At 40.9% G+C, this 20557-nt stretch overlaps 22 non-coding genes and 4 pseudogenes across 22 annotated transcripts; all 26 read left to right on the top strand.

Moving 5' to 3' along the window:
* Positions 1-8616: 8616 nt before the first annotated feature.
* Positions 8617-8735, top strand: LOC146027655 (5S ribosomal RNA). The gene has a single exon (XR_014455045.1). It is a non-coding gene; the product is annotated as a 5S ribosomal RNA (ribosomal RNA).
* Positions 8736-9077: 342 nt separating this feature from the next.
* LOC146030473 (5S ribosomal RNA) lies at positions 9078-9196 on the top strand. The gene has a single exon (XR_014455966.1). It is a non-coding gene; the product is annotated as a 5S ribosomal RNA (ribosomal RNA).
* Positions 9197-9541: 345 nt separating this feature from the next.
* On the top strand, positions 9542-9660 carry LOC146030875 (5S ribosomal RNA). Its single transcript, XR_014456356.1, has one exon. It is a non-coding gene; the product is annotated as a 5S ribosomal RNA (ribosomal RNA).
* Positions 9661-10006: 346 nt separating this feature from the next.
* Positions 10007-10115, top strand: LOC146029629 (5S ribosomal RNA; annotated as a pseudogene).
* Positions 10116-10460: 345 nt separating this feature from the next.
* Positions 10461-10579, top strand: LOC146031863 (5S ribosomal RNA). Its single transcript, XR_014457316.1, has one exon. It is a non-coding gene; the product is annotated as a 5S ribosomal RNA (ribosomal RNA).
* A 345-nt stretch (positions 10580-10924) lies between these two features.
* Positions 10925-11043, top strand: LOC146029455 (5S ribosomal RNA; annotated as a pseudogene).
* Positions 11044-11386: 343 nt separating this feature from the next.
* LOC146034571 (5S ribosomal RNA) lies at positions 11387-11505 on the top strand. The gene has a single exon (XR_014459975.1). It is a non-coding gene; the product is annotated as a 5S ribosomal RNA (ribosomal RNA).
* Positions 11506-11850: 345 nt separating this feature from the next.
* LOC146032689 (5S ribosomal RNA) lies at positions 11851-11969 on the top strand. Its single transcript, XR_014458112.1, has one exon. It is a non-coding gene; the product is annotated as a 5S ribosomal RNA (ribosomal RNA).
* Positions 11970-12314: 345 nt separating this feature from the next.
* LOC146033454 (5S ribosomal RNA) lies at positions 12315-12433 on the top strand. Its single transcript, XR_014458862.1, has one exon. It is a non-coding gene; the product is annotated as a 5S ribosomal RNA (ribosomal RNA).
* A 346-nt stretch (positions 12434-12779) lies between these two features.
* LOC146032582 (5S ribosomal RNA) lies at positions 12780-12898 on the top strand. Its single transcript, XR_014458009.1, has one exon. It is a non-coding gene; the product is annotated as a 5S ribosomal RNA (ribosomal RNA).
* Positions 12899-13243: 345 nt separating this feature from the next.
* LOC146035012 (5S ribosomal RNA) lies at positions 13244-13362 on the top strand. The gene has a single exon (XR_014460416.1). It is a non-coding gene; the product is annotated as a 5S ribosomal RNA (ribosomal RNA).
* A 345-nt stretch (positions 13363-13707) lies between these two features.
* Positions 13708-13826, top strand: LOC146030630 (5S ribosomal RNA). Its single transcript, XR_014456118.1, has one exon. It is a non-coding gene; the product is annotated as a 5S ribosomal RNA (ribosomal RNA).
* Positions 13827-14171: 345 nt separating this feature from the next.
* On the top strand, positions 14172-14290 carry LOC146034128 (5S ribosomal RNA). Its single transcript, XR_014459534.1, has one exon. It is a non-coding gene; the product is annotated as a 5S ribosomal RNA (ribosomal RNA).
* Positions 14291-14632: 342 nt separating this feature from the next.
* Positions 14633-14751, top strand: LOC146030957 (5S ribosomal RNA). The gene has a single exon (XR_014456437.1). It is a non-coding gene; the product is annotated as a 5S ribosomal RNA (ribosomal RNA).
* Positions 14752-15092: 341 nt separating this feature from the next.
* LOC146032822 (5S ribosomal RNA) lies at positions 15093-15211 on the top strand. The gene has a single exon (XR_014458238.1). It is a non-coding gene; the product is annotated as a 5S ribosomal RNA (ribosomal RNA).
* A 342-nt stretch (positions 15212-15553) lies between these two features.
* On the top strand, positions 15554-15672 carry LOC146031765 (5S ribosomal RNA). The gene has a single exon (XR_014457222.1). It is a non-coding gene; the product is annotated as a 5S ribosomal RNA (ribosomal RNA).
* A 345-nt stretch (positions 15673-16017) lies between these two features.
* Positions 16018-16136, top strand: LOC146028505 (5S ribosomal RNA; annotated as a pseudogene).
* A 341-nt stretch (positions 16137-16477) lies between these two features.
* Positions 16478-16596, top strand: LOC146031860 (5S ribosomal RNA). Its single transcript, XR_014457313.1, has one exon. It is a non-coding gene; the product is annotated as a 5S ribosomal RNA (ribosomal RNA).
* A 345-nt stretch (positions 16597-16941) lies between these two features.
* Positions 16942-17060, top strand: LOC146030955 (5S ribosomal RNA). The gene has a single exon (XR_014456435.1). It is a non-coding gene; the product is annotated as a 5S ribosomal RNA (ribosomal RNA).
* Positions 17061-17405: 345 nt separating this feature from the next.
* LOC146031188 (5S ribosomal RNA) lies at positions 17406-17524 on the top strand. The gene has a single exon (XR_014456660.1). It is a non-coding gene; the product is annotated as a 5S ribosomal RNA (ribosomal RNA).
* Positions 17525-17866: 342 nt separating this feature from the next.
* On the top strand, positions 17867-17985 carry LOC146030472 (5S ribosomal RNA). The gene has a single exon (XR_014455965.1). It is a non-coding gene; the product is annotated as a 5S ribosomal RNA (ribosomal RNA).
* A 345-nt stretch (positions 17986-18330) lies between these two features.
* On the top strand, positions 18331-18449 carry LOC146033293 (5S ribosomal RNA). Its single transcript, XR_014458703.1, has one exon. It is a non-coding gene; the product is annotated as a 5S ribosomal RNA (ribosomal RNA).
* A 345-nt stretch (positions 18450-18794) lies between these two features.
* Positions 18795-18913, top strand: LOC146032958 (5S ribosomal RNA). Its single transcript, XR_014458368.1, has one exon. It is a non-coding gene; the product is annotated as a 5S ribosomal RNA (ribosomal RNA).
* A 344-nt stretch (positions 18914-19257) lies between these two features.
* Positions 19258-19376, top strand: LOC146031329 (5S ribosomal RNA). The gene has a single exon (XR_014456797.1). It is a non-coding gene; the product is annotated as a 5S ribosomal RNA (ribosomal RNA).
* Positions 19377-19721: 345 nt separating this feature from the next.
* LOC146033754 (5S ribosomal RNA) lies at positions 19722-19840 on the top strand. The gene has a single exon (XR_014459162.1). It is a non-coding gene; the product is annotated as a 5S ribosomal RNA (ribosomal RNA).
* A 345-nt stretch (positions 19841-20185) lies between these two features.
* On the top strand, positions 20186-20304 carry LOC146029488 (5S ribosomal RNA; annotated as a pseudogene).
* The last annotated feature ends 253 nt before the right edge of the window (positions 20305-20557 follow it).

Here is a 20557-nt window from a genome sequence, read left to right as displayed (position 1 = left end):
CAATCAAGACCGAGAGTGGTGATAATGAAGGTGCTTAATTTTCTGCACAGGCAAATAATTTGGAATGCATCAAGGAAAGTGCAACCGGTGAAATGGGAAGGACATCTAATAAGAATCTTTCAGGACTTCTCCAGCGAGGTGTCCAAAGCCAGACGGGCATTTTCATATATTTGTACAGAGTTGATAAAAGCTGACTGTAAATTTTCGATGTTGTTTACAGCACGCCTCAGAGTTTTCACGGACTCTGGGACCCATGACTTCACAGAAGCCAAAGAAGCGGAAGCTTTCCTCACCAAGAAGCGTATAATTACTCGCCAAGACCCCCCTAAAGGGAACTCTTCCAAGAAACCTGGCTGAGTATATCTATTATTATAAATGCTAGAAGCAGAACTTACTAGAATTACTCACGTCCCTGATATAATTGAGGGATTTTGGGCATTTAGGTGGAGAGGTGGTGGAGGTATTCCCCCTCCTCCCTTACCCCACCTTGCAATTTTGAAGTGGTAACGAAATATTTAGATTAACACTGTTTTGGTTGCTGAGTTAAATTGTATTTTTCCCGTTATATCAAGAGCTGCCGAGGACAGAGGCAATGACGCTATATGTCAAGTAGATTACATTTTATATTACTGTTGCTTATAAAATATTGCTATGTGCACCTACACCTGCACTTAGCAACGCATTGCCGGAAGTCCCTTGAGGCGAAGGTTACTAGAGCTGCATGTGTAAATAAGTTTTCTACCCCCCTTGTCCGTGTCTTTGTGTTCTATGTTTCCCTCATGTGTTTTTCCTCATGTTTCTCCCCAGGATTACAACAGCAGTTTAAATGGAGAAATTTAAAAATCTTACATAATGTCTATTAATGTTAGCAGTTTGAATATTAGAGGCATACACACCCCTAGTAAACGGCGCAAACTATTGATGTATTTGAAGAAGCAGAAGGTTGACTTGATCTGTTTGCAAGAGACACATTTAATGCCAGAGGAGGTCAAGAAATTAGGAATGCTTGGTTGGGAAGTTTTGGGTTCAGCATCACTCAATACAAAATCTTGTGGTGTAATTACCTTAGCAAGAAAATCCCTGGGATTTAAGGCTGTGTCTGTTGTCTCTGACCCTAACGGTCGTTATGTTTTCACAAAGGTAACAATTGAGAACTATACTCTAAACATCGGAAACATTTATGCCCCAACTCAATATAAAAAGTCCTTTTTCACTGAATTACTAGCCAAACTCCACTCATTTGACCCGATTAACCTAATATTATGTGGAGATTTAAATCTCATCTCTTCAAACTACTTGGATAGATCCCCTCCTCAAAAAATTCAGAAACCCCTTCCGAAAATAGGCATCCCCTATATATTAAAATCTCTAAATCTTATAGATGCATGGAGAGCTCTAAATCCAATAGAAAGGGAATTTACATGTGTCTCTTTGACACACAAAACATGTTCAAGGATTGATTATATATTAATAGCAGAACCCTTATTCCCAAAAGTTAAAATCGCAAAAATATCATCCCCAGTCCTTTCCGATCACGGCATGGTGTCCATTGAGCTTGAACTCACAAAAGTTAACTATATCAAACCTAGCTGGAAATTCCCATCGCACCTCATACAATCCAAAGGGCTACGTGACGCATTACTTAAAGCATGGCAAACATACGCAGAGGCTAATGCTCAAACAAAAACCTCCAACCCTACTTTATTTTGTCAGGCTGCAAAAGTAGTCATAAGAGGAGAGATTATAGCATATATATCAGCAGAAAAAAAAAACACATAATGTAAAATTCACAGAAATTCAAAATAAACTTTCGGAAAAATACCAAATTTTTAAGCAAGGCCCTACTGAGGAAACAAAGCGGGAATACCAGGCCGCAAAGATTCATTATGAGGAATACCTAAAAACACAAAGTGATAAATACCTTTTTAACATTAACTCTAAATTCTATAGGTTTGGAAATAAAATAGGTTCTATGCTAACAAATTTATTACAAGGCTTGAGGAAAAAAATTACGGTCCACCCTCTGGTAACAGAGGATGGCTCTCTTACAAAATCAGACATACAAACTGCCGAAGTGCTGAGAACCTTTTACGAGAAATTATATACACCCCCACAAGAGGTTATAGAGGAGCCGATGATTGCAGAGATGCCCTCTATTGAGGTCGAAGATCAATCACGTCTAAATTCCTTTTGGAGCACCCTCTCCCTCTTGCAGGTACCAGAGGATCTCAAAAATATTTTGATCTCTCCCATTACACTGGAAGAGGTGACGTCTTCCATTAGAAAATTAAAGCTGGCAAAGGCGCCAGGCCCGGATGGGTATGCGAATGAATTTTTCAAATTTATGGAACAACACATAGCCGAACCATTGACGGCGTGCTTTAATCACATAATGGAGAGCGAGACTCTTCCATCATATTTCTCGGACGCTATCATAAAGGTACTACCGAAGGAAGGCCGGAATTTGAACTTGGCTGGTTCATACCGCCCAATCTCTCTGCTGAATATTGATTATAAAGTATTTGCAAAAATATTAGCAGAGAGATTGAAGCAAGTTTTACCGTGGATAATACACAAAGATCAGGGGCGGATTGGCCTACCGGGAAACCGGGCTGTTTCCCGGTGGGCCGGCATATTTTGGAGTGTAAGGGGCCGTCTCCCTCCTTTACAGGGCCGGCCGCGGCATCTACGTGTATTTTCCCCTTATCAAAGATGGCCGCGGCCGGCCTCGACTGCTACCACAGTTAAAATGGCCGCGGGAGGGCTGGTGCGCATGTGCGCGCGCACGCAGCCGCTCCCGTGGTCCAGACAGGCTTGCTGCTCTAACAAGCCACCCCCGCTCCTTTACAGGGCCGGCCGCGGCATCTACATGCATTTTGCCCTGAAGAAAGATGGCCGCGGCCGGCCTCAAGTGCTGCCACAGTAGAAATGGCCGCGGGAGGGCTGGTGCGCATGCGCGCGCACGCAGCCGCTCCCGTGGTCCAGACTCCAGGCAGAGGCTTCATGCACACAGGATTACTCTTGGGCTGGAGCCTGGAGTTGAGCCTGGTGTTGAGCCTGGAGTTGAACAGGAGAGCAGCACTACCCAGTACCCACCCAGCAGCACAGCAGCAGCCAGCACCCAGGGTAAACTAGGTAGTAGGCACTCAGGGCACACTGGCAGAATTTATATATATATATATATATATATATATATATATATATATATATATATATATATATATGTATCTGCTAGCAGAGGAGACATTTCTAAAAATACATTATCTTCTACATATATATATATATCTATATGTTTATATAGATATATATATATATATATATATTGCACAGGTAAAGGTATGTCACTTTTTTATGCATTCATAATAAAGCTTGATAACCGTTAATAAGACTGAAACGCTGCCAAGCAACCTTATCATTCCTGTTCCTAAGTGCGGGCACCAGACGCAGTTATTCCATATAATCATTTGGAGTGCCGGACCTGCCCGCACTTAGGAACAGGAACGATAAGGTTGCTTGGCAGCGTTTCAGTCTTATTAACTGTTATCAAGCTTTTTTATAAATGCATAAAAAAGTGACATACCTTTACCTGTGCAATAACGTGAAATGGAGTGAGTGAGACGCTCCGGCGTTGTGCGCCGGCCTGGTGCGTCCCCCAGCAGTGACGTCACTGTACAGCAGGGGCGGATTGGCCCACTGGGAAACCGGGCCATTTCCCGGTGGGCAGGCACATTAATGTCCAGAAACGGCTGCTCACACCCCCTCCCGGGCCGCAATCTCCGTGGTTAGCGGCGCCGCAGCAGCAGGGAGCACTATGGCCCAATCAAAGATGGCCGCGGCAAGCGCCTCCTCCCAAAGTCAAAATGGCTGCTGGAGGGCTGCTGTGCATGCCCGGCCGCACGCAGCTCCTCCCGCAGCTATTGTGAGTTGTGACAGTGCAGAGGTGGCCGGATCACGATTGCGGGTGCGCGTGTGACGTCACCGTGCACCCGCCCACTACAAGGCTGCCTGCAATGGGGTCCGCTACAGTCTAGTAGCCAGTGCCACCCCACAGAAATGTTCATTATATATATATAGATGCATATATAGGTATATATACCTATATGTGTGTGTATATATATATATATACACATACATACATACATACATACATATGTGTAATGGGCATTGCGGTGTGTCACAATGTGTAATGGGCATTGCGGTGTGTCACATAATGTGTAATGTGCATTACGGTGTGTCACATAATGTGTAATGGGCATTACGGTGTGTTCCATAATGTGTAATGGGCATTACGGTGAGTTCCATAATGTGTAATGGGCATAACGGTGTGTTCCATAATGTGTAATGGGCATTACGGTCTGTTCCATAATGTGTAATGGGCATAACGGTGTGTTCCATAATGTGTAATGGGCATTATGGTGTGTTCCATAATGTGTAATGTGCATTACAGTGTGTCCCATAATGTGTAATGGGCATTGCGGTGTGTCACAATGTGTAATGGGCTTTGTGGTGTGTCCCATAATGTGTAATGGGCATTGCGGTGTGTCCCATAATGTGTAATGGGCATTGCGGTGTGTCCCATAATGTGTAATGGGCATTGCAGTGTGTCCCATAATGTGTAATGGGCATTGCGGTGTGTCCCATAATGTGTAATGGGTATAGCGGTGTGTCCCATAATGTGTAATGGGCATAGCGGTGTGTTCCATAATGTGTAATGGGCATTGCGGTGAGTTCCATAATGTGTAATGGGCATAGCGGAGTGTTCCATAATGTGTAATGGTCATAACGGTATGTTCCATAATGTGTAATGGTCATAACGGTGTGTTCCATAATGTGTAATGGGCATAATGGTGTGTTCCATAATGTGTAATGGGCATTACGGTCTGTCCCATAATGTGTAATGGGCATTGCGGTGTGTCCCATAATGTGTAATGGGCATTACGGTGTGTCACATAATGTATAATGGCATCACGGTGTGTGGCATATGTATAATGGGCATCACGGTGTGTGGCATATGTATAATGGGCATCACTGTCTCCCCTCCCTGCATCCCCTGCCACTCTGCATTCCCCCTCCTACCCTGTATCCGGTGCCACCATGCCCCCCTCACACTCTGCGTCCTGTGCCACCCTGCGTAAATCCTCACTCCCTTCATTCTCAGCCACTCTGCATCTCCTCTCCCAGCATTCTACGCCACCCTCTGTCCCCCCCACCTCCCTGCATCCTCTTCCACCCTGCCACTCTACTGTGTTGGGTGACCCCCTGTCACCCCCCCCCCCCCCCATCTCCATCTCCCCAGCCCCACAGGCTGCAGAATAAACGCTGTATGCGCCTATTCTGCAGCCTGAGGGGCTAGGGACATAGCCAGCAGCTCAGAGAGCCACTATCCATTTCCTCACAGCGGCAAAAAATTGGGCGTGACCTCGTTGAAATAGGCCACACCCCCATATTGATAGGCCACGCCCCCAAAAATTTCGGGCGCGCCTCCGGCGCGCAACATCGCTCCGCCCCCGTTGGGGCTGCTTCAAATTATTTCCCGGGCTGCTTTTAATTCCCAATCCGCCCCTGACAAAGATCAGACCGGCTTTATAGCTGGCAGGCACTCGGTCTCAAATGTCCGCAGAGTCTTGGCAGCTATCCAGCAGTCGAATGCCTCCTCGTCATCCTTGAGCGAACAACAGATGGTCTTGACGCTGGATGCCGAGAAGGCATTCGACCTCGTGTTATGGCCACACATGTTTAAAACACTGCGTCAATTTGGTTTCCCCCCTAAATTTATACAGCTAATTCAAATGATATATACAGCTCCGAAATCAACTATATCATGTAATGGAATTACGTCACCTGAATTTCAACTGGGAAGAGGTACCCGCCAGGGATGTCCTTTATCGCCCTTGCTTTTTGCAATTGCGATAGAACCCCTGGCGGTGGCAGTCAGATCCTCCCCACTAATTCATGGTATCAAAATTAGGTCGGAAGAACTTAAGATTGCCCTATTCGCAGACGACACTTTAATATTTATATCCAATCCGTCGGTTTCTATTCCGGCGTTGCTGCACCTCATCGGCTCCTTCGGACAGGTCTCGGGGTATAAGGTAAACCTCTCTAAATCGGAAATTTTATTGTTGGGTAAATCCAACCAACAGAGTTTGCGGCACCTGGACATCCCGTTTTCTTTCACCAGTTCCCATTTCAAATATTTGGGAATCCAAATAAGTGCTAATTTATCTAATCTTTACCCATTAAATTTTTCACAAGTTATTAACAAGCTGTCGACAAAATTACTGGCCTGGAAGGACTTACCTATTTCCTTATTAGGCAGAATAGCCATAATTAACTCAATACTCTTTCCCAAGCTTTTTTATTTTATGCAAATGCTTCCCATCAAATTGCAAAAATCAGACATAGCAAGATTAGACGCATTATTTTCAAAGTTCATATGGCAGGGAAAACGCCCTAGAATTGCCAAATTAAAATTACAAACACCCAGAAGTGAAGGAGGCCTAGGTCTCCCGGATTTAGAAAGTTACTCCTCCGCTATCTTCTTCAGATACATTAGTGACTGGATCTTGAATAAGTCCACGTACACAGACCTTGATCTAGATCGAGCTGTTTTTTACCCATATGCCCCAGGTGCACTAATACAAGCAAAATATAAAGACATACCTGCAGAACTGAAATCACATATTTTGTTCCACGACACGTATCAAAATTGGATAGGTATGAATAAGACATCTAATAGAAACCCACTTATATCCCAATTTATATCTATCTGGGGTAACGCCTCTTTTCCCCCCTCGATGATCAACGCTTTATTTAATACATGGCGTAAGAAGGGGTTAGAGACATGAAACAAGATTTTTGACCCAGGAGGCTCCATTTCTATTTTTTCAGATTTGATGCAAAAGTACTCCCTACCCAAGTCACATCACTTTATGTACCTTCAAGTGAGACATTTCTTGACCTCAATCAAGGCTCCTCCTCCAAACACAGCTCAAGTCATCTTTCCCTCGCAGATCATCTCAATAGATTTGCTTCTAAATTATGTGCAATCCAAAAGTTACAAGGTCAAATATTTGTATATGCTCTTGGTAAAGAAACGTTGCACAGAACATGTCCAATGGAGAATACTAAAGGATAAATGGGCCAACGATATACCCTATATTACTCAGATAGAAGATCTGACTGGGTTGTGTGACACCTCCTTTAAAGCTTTACAGTCGACATATTTACAGGAGGTTTATGTGCGCACTTTACATAGAGCATATATAACTCCCCATAGGCGAAAGTATATGATAGCAGAAGAGACTGGCGAATGCCCTAAATGCAGAGTTGTTAAAGCAGATTTTGCACATTGCATGTGGCAATGTTATAAGATAAATCGTTTTTGGCATAAGGTTACCAACTTTCTATTTGATGTGTTTCATATACGCTTTCAGGTTGAACCATTGGCCATAATGGGCCTATCTTTTGACAAGTGGCAAACGGATGAAATCACAAGTAAAGATTTACCACTGCTGATACTAATTTTAACAATAGCTAGGAAATGTATACTCATCCACTGGACTGCTAAAACAGCCCCGCAACTAGCTGCTGTTAAACAGAAGTTGCTACACATACTCTATTTTGATAGGAGATATGCAAAGTTGGACCTGACGCATGGTTCAGACAGATTTCTTAGAAAGTGGTCACTTTTTATCAATTCTCTAGACTCTGTAGAAAAATCACATGTTATGTCAGTCTTTGAATATGCTTGATACCCCCTTTTCTTCTTTTTATTATTTCTTTTATCTCCCTTCTATCCTCCTTGAGATTGTGGATCCCACAGTGTTAAGAATTCAGAATAAAGGTGGTCTGTCTCAACACATTACTCTTACAAGACCATTCTTGAAGTATTACTTTGCGAAATGTATTATTAATGTAAATTGTAACAGAAAGTATAGACAAAACTATAATTAAAATGTATCTTAAAACGAACTGTAAAGGAAGATTTATATGCTGCTGATCCATCCCTCCCCCCCCCCTCCACCCTTTCTTCCTTTTCATAGACTTTTTCATACCCTTGCAATCCTCACCTCTTTATCTTGCTCAGTCTGACTAAATCCAAAAATCCATCCCCCCCCCCTCACTCCCCCTCCCTTTCTCTTGTCTTGTCTTGTCTCATGTCTGTCTGATTAGGTCAACAGGTTATTTCAGTGTTATGATGTGATAAATGTCTTTATAGGTACAAAATTTAGCAGAATACATTGTTAATGAACATTGCAGATGCAAATTGTATGGAAAATAATTACTAAGATACATTGTATGATGTAATAACATATAATATGATGATCTAACATTGTTGTCTTTAAGTTGAAAAATTTTCAATAAAGAAAGTAAAAAAAAAAAAAAAAAAACTTACCACACTGTTTAGGCCCAATTCCAACTGCTTTTGGCAGCTAAACAGTGTTGAGCCTCTTTAGTAGTTTAATTTGAGACCACCTGCTAATATCATGTCCTGTAGGTCTTTTTACATTACCAACACATGATTTTTTTCAGTAAGCCAATATAGTTAGGAAACTTTTTTATTAGCTTACCTGGTTATAGAAGTAGAAGAGGGCAAAAAAGTGCTTGTATTTCATCTACAGCCATACCACATGGGATACGCCCAATCTCGTCTGATCTTGGAAGCTAAGCAGTGTTGTGCCTGGTTAGTACTTGGGTGGGGGACCACATGGGAACACCTGGTGCTGTAGAATTTTTTCCATTACTGGCAAATTGTTTTTATTCTCTAGCTATTTAAATTGGAAACTTTTTTTTATTGCCAGTACAGACATTTGGAAGAGGTCAAACAGACACAATAGCCATCACCTAAAAACTTACCACACTGTTTAGGCCCAATTCCAACTGCTTTTGGCAGCTAAACAGTGTTGAGCCTCTTTAGTAGTTTAATTTGAGACCACCTGCTTATATCATGTCCTGTAGGTCTTTTTACATTACCAACACATGATTTTTTTCAGTAAGCCAATACAGTTAGGAAACTTTTTTATTAGATTACCTGGTTATAGAAGTAGAAGAGGGCAAAATAGTGCCTGTACCTCACCTACAGCCATACCACATTGGATACGCCCAATCTCGTCTGATCTTGGAAGCTAAGCAATGTTGGGCCTGGTTAGTACTTGGGTGGGAGACCACATGGGAACACCAGGTGCTGTAGGCTTTTTCCCATTACTGGCAAATTGTTTTTATTCTCTAGCTATTTAAATTGGAAACTTTTTCTTTTTATTGCCGATACAGACATTTGGGAGAGGTCAAACAGACACAATAGCCATCACCTAAAGACTTACCACACTTTTTCGGCCCAATTCCAACTGCTTTTGGCAGCTAAACAGTGTTGAGCCTCTTTAGTAGATTAATTGGAGACCACCTGCTTATATCATGTCCTGTAGGTCTTTTTACATTACCAACACATGATTTTTTTCAGTAAGCCAAAACAGTTAGGAAACTTTTTTATTAGCTTACCTGGTTATAGAAGTAGAAGAGGGCAAAAAAGTGCTTGTATTTCACCTACAGCCATACCACATTGGATACGCCCAATCTCGTCTGATCTTGGAAGCTAAGCAGTGTTGGGCCTGGTTAGTACTTGGATGGGAGACCACATGGGAACACCAGGTGCTGTAGGCTTTTTCCCATTACTGGCAAATTGTTTTTATTCTCTAGCTATTTAAATTGGAAACTTTTTTCTCTTTATTGCCAGTACAGACATTTGGAAGAGGTCAAACAGACACAATAGCCATCACCTAAAAACTTACCACACTGTTTAGGCCCAATTCCAACTGCTTTTGGCAGCTAAACATTGTTGAGCCTCTTTAGTAGTTTAATTTGAGACCACCTGCTAATATCATGTCCTGTATGTCTTTTTACATTACCAACACATGATTTTTCTCAGTAAGCCAATACAGTTAGGAAACTTTTTTATTAGCTTACCTGGTTATAGAAGTAGAAGAGGGCAAAATAGTGCCTGTATCTCACCTACAGCCATACCACATTGGATATGCCTGATCTTGGAAGCTAAACAATGTTGTGCCTGGTTAGTACTTGGGTGGGAGACCACATGGGAACACCAGGTGCTGTAGGCTTTTTCCCATTACTGGCAAATTGTTTTTATTCTCTAGCTATTTAAATTGGAAACTTTTTCTTTTTATTGCCGATACAGACATTTGGGAGAGGTCAAACAGACACAATAGCCATCACCTAAAGACTTACCACACTTTTTCGGCCCAATTCCAACTGCTTTTGGCAGCTAAACAGTGTTGAGCCTCTTTAGTAGATAAATTTGAGACCACCTGCTTATATCATGTCCTGTAGGTCTTTTTACATTACCAACACATGATTTTTTTCAGTAAGCCAAAACAGTTAGGAAACTTTTTTATTAGCTTACCGGGTTATAGAAGTAGAAGAGGGCAAAAAAGTGCTTGTATTTCACCTACAGCCATACCACATTGGATACGCCCAATCTCGTCTGATCTTGGAAGCTAAGCAGTGTTGGGCCTAGTTAGTACTTGGGTGGGAGACCACATGGGAACACCAGGTGCTGTAGGTTTTTCCCATTACTGGCAAATTGTTTTTATTCTCTAGCTTTTTAAATTGGAAACTTTTTTCTCTTTATTGCCAGTACAGACATTTGGAAGAGGTCAAACAGACACAATAGCCATCACCTAAAAACTTACCACACTGTTTAGGCCAAATTCTAACTGCTTTTGGCAGCTAAACAGTGTTGAGCCTCTTTAGTAGTTTAATTTGAGACCACCTGCTAATACCATGTCCTGTAGGTCTTTTTACATTGCCAACACATGATTTTTTTCAGTAAGCCAATACAGTTAGGATACTTTTTTATTAACTTACCTGGTTATAGAAGTAGAAGAGGGCAAAAAAGTGCCTATATCTCACCTGCAGCCATACCACATTAGATATGCCGAATCTCGTGTGATCTTGAAAGCTAAGCAGTGTTGGGCCTGGTTAGTACTTGGGAGGGAGGCCACATGGGAACACCAGGTGCTGTAGTTTTTTTCTTATTACTGGCAAATTGTTTTTATTCTCTAGCTATTTAAATTGGAAACTTTTTTTTTATTGCCAGTACAGACATTTGGAAGAGGTCAAACAGACACAATAGCCATCACCTAAAAACTTACCACACTGTTTAGGCCCAATTCCAACTGCTTTTGGCAGCTAAACCTTGTTGAGCCTCTTTAGTAGTTTAATTTGAGACCACCTGCTAATATCATGTCCTGTATGTCTTTTTACATTACCAACACATGATTTTTCTCAGTAAGCCAATACAGTTAGGAAACTTTTTTATTAGCTTACCTGGTTATAGAAGTAGAAGAGGGCAAAATAGTGCCTGTATCTCACCTACAGCCATACCACATTGGATATGCCCAATCTCGTCTGATCTTGGAAGCTAAACAATGTTGTGCCTGGTTAGTACTTGGGTGGGAGACCACATGGGAACACCAGGTGCTGTAGGCTTTTCCCCATTACTGGCAAATTGTTTTTATTCTCTAGCTATTTAAATTGGAAACTTTTTCTTTTTATTGCCGATAAAGACATTTGGGAGAGGTCAAACAGACACAATAGCCATCACCTAAAAACTTACCACACTTTTTCGGCCAAATTCCAACTGCTTTTGGCAGCTAAACAGTGTTGAGCCTCTTTAGTAGATTAATTTGAGACCACCTGCTTATATCATGTCCTGTAGGTCTTTTTACATTACCAACACATGATTTTTTTCAGTAAGCCAAAACAGTTAGGAAACTTTTTTATTAGCTTACCTGGTTATAGAAGTAGAAGAGGGCAAAAAAGTGCTTGTATTTTACCTACAGCCATACCACATTGGATACGCCCAATCTCGTCTGATCTTGGAAGCTAAGCAGTGTTGGGCCTGGTTAGTACTTGGGTGGGAGACCACATGGGAACACCAGGTGCTGTAGGTTTTTCCCATTACTGGCAAATTGTTTTTATTCTCTAGCTTTTTAAATTGGAAACTTTTTTCTCTTTATTGCCAGTAGAGACATTTGGAAGAGGTCAAACAGACACAATAGCCATCACCTAAAAACTTACCACACTGTTTAGGCCCAATTCCAACTGCTTTTGGCAGCTAAACAGTGTTGAGCCTCTTTAGTAGTTTAATTTGAGACCACCTGCTAATATCATGTCCTGTATGTCTTTTTACATTACCAACACATGATTTTTCTCAGTAAGCCAATACAGTTAGGAAACTTTTTTATTAGCTTACCTGGTTATAGAAGAAGAAGAGGGCAAAATAGTGCCTGTATCTCACCTATAGCCATACCACATTGGATATGCCCAATCTCGTCTGATCTTGGAAGCTAAGCAATGTTGGGCCTGGTTAGTACTTGTGTGGGAGACCACATGGGAACACCAGGTGCTGTAGGCTTTTCCCCATTACTGGCAAATTGTTTTTATTCTCTAGCTATTTAAATTGGAAACTTTTTATTTTTATTGCCGATACAGACATTTGGGAGAGGTCAAACAGACACAATAGCCATCACCTAAAGACTTACCACACTTTTTCGGCCCAATTCCAACTGCTTTTGGCAGCTAAACAGTGTTGAGCCTCTTTAGTAGATTAATTTGAGACCACCTGCTTATATCATGTCCTGTAGGTCTTTTTACATTACCAACACATGATTTTTTTCAGTAAGCCAAAACAGTTAGGAAACTTTTTTTATTAGCTTACCTGGTTATAGAAGTAGAAGAGGGCAAAAAAGTACTTGTATTTCACCTGCAGCCATACCGCATTGGATACGCCCAATCTCGTCTGATCTTGGAAGCTAAGCAGTGTTGGGCCTGGTTAGTAGTTGGGTGGGAGACCACATGGGAACACCAGGTGCTGTAGGTTTTCCCCATTACTGGCAAATTGTTTTTATTCTCTAGCTTTTTAAATTGGAAACTTTTTTCTCTTTATTGCCAGTACAGACATTTGGAAGAGGTCAAACAGACACAATAGCCATCACCTAAAAACTTACCACACTGTTTAGGCCCAATTCCAACTGCTTTTGGCAGCTAAACAGTGTTGAGCCTCTTTAGTAGTTTAATTTGAGACCACCTGCTAATATCATGTCCTGTAGGTCTTTTTACATTACCAACACATGATTTTTTTCAGTAAGCCAATACAGTTAGGAAACTTTTTTATTAGCTTCCCTGGTTATAGAAGTAGAAGAGGGCAAAAAAGTGCTTGTATTTCATCTACAGCCATTCCACATTGGATACGCCCAATCTCGTCTGATCTTGGAAGCTAAGCAGTGTTGTGCCTGGTTAGTACTTGGGTGGGAGACCACATGGGAACACCTGGTGCTGTAGAATTTTTTCCATTACTGGCAAATTGTTTTTATTCTCTAGCTATTTAAATTGGAAACTTTTTTTTATTGCCAGTAGTACACACATTTGGAAGAGGTCAAACAGACACAATAGCCATCACCTAAAAACTTACCACACTGTTTAGGCCCAATTCCAACTGCTTTTGGCAGCTAAACAGTGTTGAGCCTCTTTAGTAGTTTAATTTGAGACCACCTGCTTATATCATGTCCTGTAGGTCTTTTTACATTACCAACACATGATTTTTTTCAGTAAGCCAAAACAGTTAGGACACTTTTTTATTAGCTTACCTGGTTATAGAAGTAGAAGTGGGCAAAAAAGTGCCTGCATCTCACCTACAGCCATACCACATTGGATACGCCCAATCTCGTCTGATCTTGGAAGCTAAGCAGTGTTGGGCCTGGTTAGTACTTAGGTGGGAGACCACATGGGAACACCAGGTGCTGTAGGTTTTTCCCATTACTGGCAAATTGTTTTTATTCTCTAGCATTTTAAATTGGAAACTTTTTTCTCTTTATTGCCAGTACAGACATTTGGAAGAGGTCAAACAGACACAATAGCCATCACCTAAAATTTTACCACACTGTTTAGGCCCAATTCCAACTGCTTTTGGCAGCTAAACAGTGTTGAGCCTCTTTAGTAGTTTAATTTGAGACCACCTGCTAATATCATGTCCTGTAGGTCTTTTTACATTACGAACACATGATTTTTTTCAGTAAGCCAATACAGTTAGGAAACTTTTTTATTAGCTTACCTGGTTATAGAAGTAGAAGAGGGCAAAAAAGTGCTTGTATTTCATCTACAGCCATACCACATTGGATACGCCCAATCTCGTCTGATCTTGGAAGCTAAGCAGTGTTGTGCCTGGTTAGTACTTGGGTGGGAGACCACATGGGAACACCTGGTGCTGTAGAATTTTTTCCATTACTGGCAAATTGTTTTTATTCTCTAGATATTTAAATTGGAAACTTTTTTTTATTGCCAGTACAGACATTTGGAAGAGGTCAAACAGACACAATAGCCATCACCTAAAAACTTACCACACTGTTTAGGCCCAATTCCAACTGCTTTTGGCAGCTAAACAGTGTTGAGCCTCTTTAGTAGTTTAATTTGAGACCACCTGCTTATATCATGTCCTTTAGGTTTTTTTACATTACCAACACATGATTTTTTTCAGTAAGCCAAAACAGTTAGGACACTTTTTAATTATCTTACCTGGTTATAGAAGTAGAAGAGGGCAAAAAAGTGCATGTATCTCACCTACAGCCATACCACTTTGGATACGCCCAATCTCGTCTGATCTTGGAAGCTAAGCAGTGTTGGGCCTGGTTAGTACTTGGGTGGGAGACCACATGGGAACACCAGGTGCTGTAGGTTTTTCCCATTACTGGCAAATTGTTTTTATTCTCTAGCTTTTTAAATTGGAAACTTTTTTTTATTGCCAGTACAGACATTTGGAAGAGGTCAAACAGACACAATAGCCATCACCTAAAAACTTACCACACTGTTTAGGCCCAATTCCAACTGCTTTTGGCAGCTAAACAGTGTTGAGCCTCTTTAGTAGTTTAATTTGAGACCACCTGCTAATATCATGTCCTGTAGGTCTTTTTACATTACCAACACATGATTTTTTTCAGTAAGCCAATACAGTTAGGAAACTTTTTTATTAACTTACCTGGTTATAGAAGTAGAAGAGGGCAAAAAAGTGCCTGTATCTCACCTACAGCCATACCACATTAGATGCACCCAATCTCGTCTGATCTTGGAAGCTAAGCAGTCTTGGGCCTGGTTAGTACTTGGGTGGGAGACCACATGGGAACACCAGGTGCTGTAGGTTTTTTCTTATTACTGGCAAATTGTTTTTATTCTCTAGCTATTTAAATTGGAAACTTTTTTTTATTGCCAGTACAGACATTTGGAGGAGGTCAAACAGACACAATAGCCATCACCTAAACACTTACCACACTGTTTAGGCCCAATTCCAACTGCTTTTGGCAGCTAAACAGTGTTGAGCCTCTTTAGTAGTTTAATTTGAGACCACCTGCTTATATCATGTCCTGTAGGTCTTTTTACATTACCAACACATGATTTTTTTCAGTAAGCCAAAACAGTTAGGAAACTTTTTTATTAGCTTACCTGGTTATAGAAGTAGAAGAGGGCAAAAAAGTGCTTGTATTCCACCTACAGCCATACCATGTTGGATACGCCCAATCTCGTCTGATCTTGGAAGCTAAGCAGTGTTGGGCCTGGTTAGTACTTGGGTGGGAGACCACATGGGAACACCAGGTGCTGTAGGTTTTTCCCATTACTGGCAAATTGTTTTTCTTCTCTAGCTTTTTAAATTGGAAACTTTTTTCTCTTTATTGCCAGTACAGACATTTGGAAGAGGTCAAACAGACACAATAGCCATCACCTAAAAACTTACCACACTGTTTAGGCCCAATTCCAACTGATTTTGGCAGCTAAACATTGTTGAGCCTCTTTAGTAGTTTAATTTGAGACCACCTGCTAATATCATGTCCTGTAGGTCTTTTTACATTACCAACACATGATTTTTTTCAGTAAGCCAATACAGTTAGGAAACTTTTTTATTAGCTTACCTGGTTATAGAAGTAGAAGAGGACAAAATAGTGCCGGTATTTCACCTACCGCCATACCACATTAGATACGCCCAATCTCGTCTGTTCTTGGAAGCTAAGCAGTGTTGGGCCTGGTTAGTACTTGGGTGGGAGACCACATGGGAACACCAGTTGCTGTAGGTTTTTTCTTATTACTGGCAAATTGTTTTTATTCTCTAGCTATTTAAATTGGAAACTTTTTTTTATTGCCAGTACAGACATTTGGAAGAGGTCAAACAGACACAATAGCCATCACCTAAAAACTTACCACACTGTTTAGGCCCAATTCCAACTGCTTTTGGCAGCTAAACAGTGTTGAGCCTCTTTAGTAGATTAATTTGAGACCACCTGCTTATATCATGTCCTGTAGGTCTTTTTACATTACCAACACATGATTTTTTTCTGTAAGCCAAAACAGTTAGAAACTTTTTTATTAGCTTACCTGGTTATAGAAGTAGAAGAGGGCAAAAAAGTGCTTGTATTTCATCTACAGCCATACCACATTGGATGCGCCCAATCTCGTCTGAACTTGGAAGCTAAGCAGTGTTGGGCCTGGTTAGTACTTGGGTGGGAGACCACATGGGAACACCAGGTGCTGTAGGTTTTCCCCATTACTGGCAAATTGTTTTTATTCTCTCGCTTTTCAAATTGGAAACTTTTTTCTCTTTATTGCCAGTACAGACATTTGGGAGAGGTCAAACAGACACAATAGCCATCACCTAAAGACTTACCACACTGTTTCGGCCCAATTCCAACTGCTTTTGGCAGCTAAACAGTGTTGAGCCTCTTTAGTAGATTAATTTGAGACCACCTGCTTATATCATGTCCTGTAGGTCTTTTTACATTACCAACACATGATTTTATTCAGTAAGGCAAAACAGTTAGGAAACTTTTTTATTAGCTTACCTGGTTATAGAAGTAGAAGAGGGCAAAAAAGTGCTTGTATTTCACCTACAGCCATACCACTTTGGATACGCCCAATCTCGTCTGATCTTGGAAGCTAAGCAGTGTTGGGCCTGGTTAGTACTTGGGTGGGAGACCACATGGGAACACCAGGTGCTGTAGGTTTTTCCCATTACTGGCAAATTGTTTTTATTCTCTAGCTTTTTAAATTGGAAACTTTTTTCTCTTTATTGCCAGTACAGACATTTGGAAGAGGTCAAACAGACACAATAGCCATCACCTAAAAACTTACCACACTGTTTAGGCCCAATTCCAACTGCTTTTGGCAGCTAAACAGTGTTGAGCCTCTTTAGTAGTTTAATTTGAGACCATCTGCTTATAAAATGTCCTGTAGGTTTTTTTACATTACCAACACATGATTTTTTTCAGTAAGCCAAAACAGTTAGGACACTTTTTTATTAGCTTACCTGGTTATAGAAGTAGAAGAGGGCAAAATAGTGCCTGTATCTCACCTACAGCCATTCCACATTGGATACGCCCAATCTCGTCTGATCTTGGAAGCTAAGCAGTGTTGGGCCTGGTTAGTACTTGGGTGGGAGACCACATGGGAACACCAGGTGCTGTAGGTTTTTTCTTATTACTGGCAAATTGTTTTTATTCTCTAGCTATTTAAATTGGAAACTTTTTTTTATTGCCAGTACAGACATTTGGAAGAGGTCAAACAGACACAATAGCCATCACCTAAAAACTTACCACACTGTTTAGGCCCAATTCCAACTGCTTTTGGCAGCTAAACCTTGTTGAGCCTCTTTAGTAGTTTTATTTGAGACCACCTGCTAATATCATGTCCTGTAGGTCTTTTTACATTACCAACACATGATTTTTTTCAGTAAGCCAATGCAGTTAGGAAACTTTTTTATTAGCTTACCTGGTTATAGAAGTAGAAGAGGGCAAAATAGTGCCTGTATCTCACCTACAGCCATACCACATTGGATACGCCCAATCTCGTCTGATCTTGGAAGCTAAGCAATGTTGGGCCTGGTTAGTACTTGGGTGGGAGACCACATGGGAACACCAGGTGCTGTAGGCTTTTTCCCATTACTAGCAAATTGTTTTTATTCTCTAGCTATTTAAATTGGAAACTTTTTCTTTTTATTGCCGACACAGACATTTGGGAGAGGTCAAACAGACACAATAGGCATCACCTAAAGACTTACCACACTGTTTCGGCCCAATTCCAACTGCTTTTGGCAGCTAAACAGTGTTGAGCCTCTTTAGTAGATTAATTTGAGACCACCTGCTTATATCATGTCCTGTAGGTCTTTTTACATTACCAACACATGATTTTTTTCAGTAAGCCAAAACAGTTAGGAAACTTTTTTATTAGCTTACCTGGTAATAGAAGTAGAAGAGGGCAAAAAAGTGCTTGTATTCCACCTACAGCCATACCACATTGGATACGCCCAATCTCGTCTGATTTTGGAAGCTAAGCAGTGTTGGGCCTGGTGAGTACTTTGGTGGGAGACCACATGGGAACACCAGGTGCTGTAGGTTTTTCCCATTACTGGCAAATTGTTTTAATACTCTAGCTTTTTAAATTGGAAACTTTTTTCTCTTTATTGCCAGTACAGACATTTGGAAGAGGTCAAACAGACAATATAGCCATCACCTAAAAACTTACCACACTGTTTAGGCCCAATTCCAACTGCTTTTGGCAGCTAAACATTGTTGAGCCTCTTTAGTAGTTTAATTTGAGACCACCTGCTAATATCATGTCCTGTAGGTCTTTTTACATTACCAACACATGATTTTTTTCAGTAAGCCAATACAGTTAGGAAACTTTTTTATTAGCTTAACTGGTTATAGAAGTAGAAGAGGGCAAAATAGTGCCGATATCTCACCTACAGCAATACCACATTAGATACGCCCAATCTCGTCTGATCTTGGAAGCTAAGCAGTGTTGGGCCTGGTTAGTACTTGGGTGGGAGACCACATGGGAACACCAGGTGCTGTAGGTTTTTTCTTATTACTGGCAAATTGTTTTTATTCTCTAGCTATTTAAATTGGAAACTTTTTTTTGATTGCCAGTACAGACATTTGGAAGAGGTCAAACAGACACAATAGCCATCACCTAAAAACTTACCACACTGTTTAGGCCCAATTCCAACTGCTTTTGGCAGCTAAACATTTTTTGAGCCTCTTTAGTAGTTTAATTTGAGACCACCTGCTAATATCATGTCCTGTATGTCTTTTTACATTACCAACACATGATTTTTCTCAGTAAGCCAATACAGTTAGGAAACTTTTTTATTAGCTTACCTGGTTATAGAAGTAGAAGAGGGCAAAATAGTGCCTGTATCTCACCTACAGCCATACCACATTGGATATGCCCAATCTCGTCTGATCTTGGAAGCTAAGCAATGTTGGGCCTGGTTAGTACTTGGGTGGGAGACCACATGGGAACACCAGGTGCTGTAGGCTTTTTCCCATTACTGGCAAATTGTTTTTATTCTCTAGCTATTTAAATTGGAAACTTTTTCTTTTTATTGCCGATACAGACATTTGGGAGAGGTCAAACAGACACAATAGCCATCACCTAAAGACTTACCACACTTTTTCGGCCCAATTCCAACTGCTTTTGGCAGCTAAACAGTGTTGAGCCTCTTTAGTAGATAAATTTGAGACCACCTGCTTATATCATGTCCTGTAGGTCTTTTTACATTACCAACACATGATTTTTTTCAGTAAGCCAAAACAGTTAGGAAACTTTTTTATTAGCTTACCGGGTTATAGAAGTAGAAGAGGGCAAAAAAGTGCTTGTATTTTACCTACAGCCATACCACATTGGATACGCCCAATCTTGTCTGATCTTGGAAGCTAAGCAGTGTTGGGCCTAGTTAGTACTTGGGTGGGAGACCACATGGGAACACCAGGTGCTGTAGGTTTTTCCCATTACTGGCAAATTGTTTTTATTCTCTAGCTTTTTAAATTGGAAACTTTTTTCTCTTTATTGCCAGTACAGACATTTGGAAGAGGTCAAACAGACACAATAGCCATCACCTAAAAACTTACCACACTGTTTAGGCCAAATTTTAACTGCTTTTGGCAGCTAAACAGTGTTGAGCCTCTTTAGTAGTTTAATTTGAGACCACCTGCTAATACCATGTCCTGTAGGTCTTTTTACATTGCCAACACATGATTTTTTTCAGTAAGCCAATACAGTTAGGATACTTTTTTATTAACTTACCTGGTTATAGAAGTAGAAGAGGGCAAAAAAGTGCCTATATCTCACCTGCAGCCATACCACATTAGATATGCCGAATCTCGTGTGATCTTGAAAGCTAAGCAGTGTTGGGCCTGGTGAGTACTTGGGAGGGAGGCCACATGGGAACACCAGGTGCTGTAGGTTTTTTCTTATTACTGGCAAATTGTTTTTATTCTCTAGCTATTTAAATTGGAAAAAAAACTTTTATTGCCAGTACAGACATTTGGAAGAGGTCAAACAGACACAATAGCCATCACCTAAAAACTTACCACACTGTTTAGGCCCAATTCCAACTGCTTTTGGCAGCTAAACAGTGTTGAGCCTCTTTAGTAGTTTAATTTGAGACCACCTGCTTATATCATGTCCTGTAGGTCTTTTTACATTACCAACACATGAT

This window comes from Crinia signifera, chromosome 8, assembly GCF_055691185.1.
Source record: "Crinia signifera chromosome 8, ASM5569118v1, whole genome shotgun sequence".
NCBI classification, from domain to species: domain Eukaryota; kingdom Metazoa; phylum Chordata; class Amphibia; order Anura; family Myobatrachidae; genus Crinia; species Crinia signifera.
The sequence above is the reverse complement of the archived record's forward strand: the minus strand, read 5'-3'. Positions and strand labels throughout refer to the sequence as shown.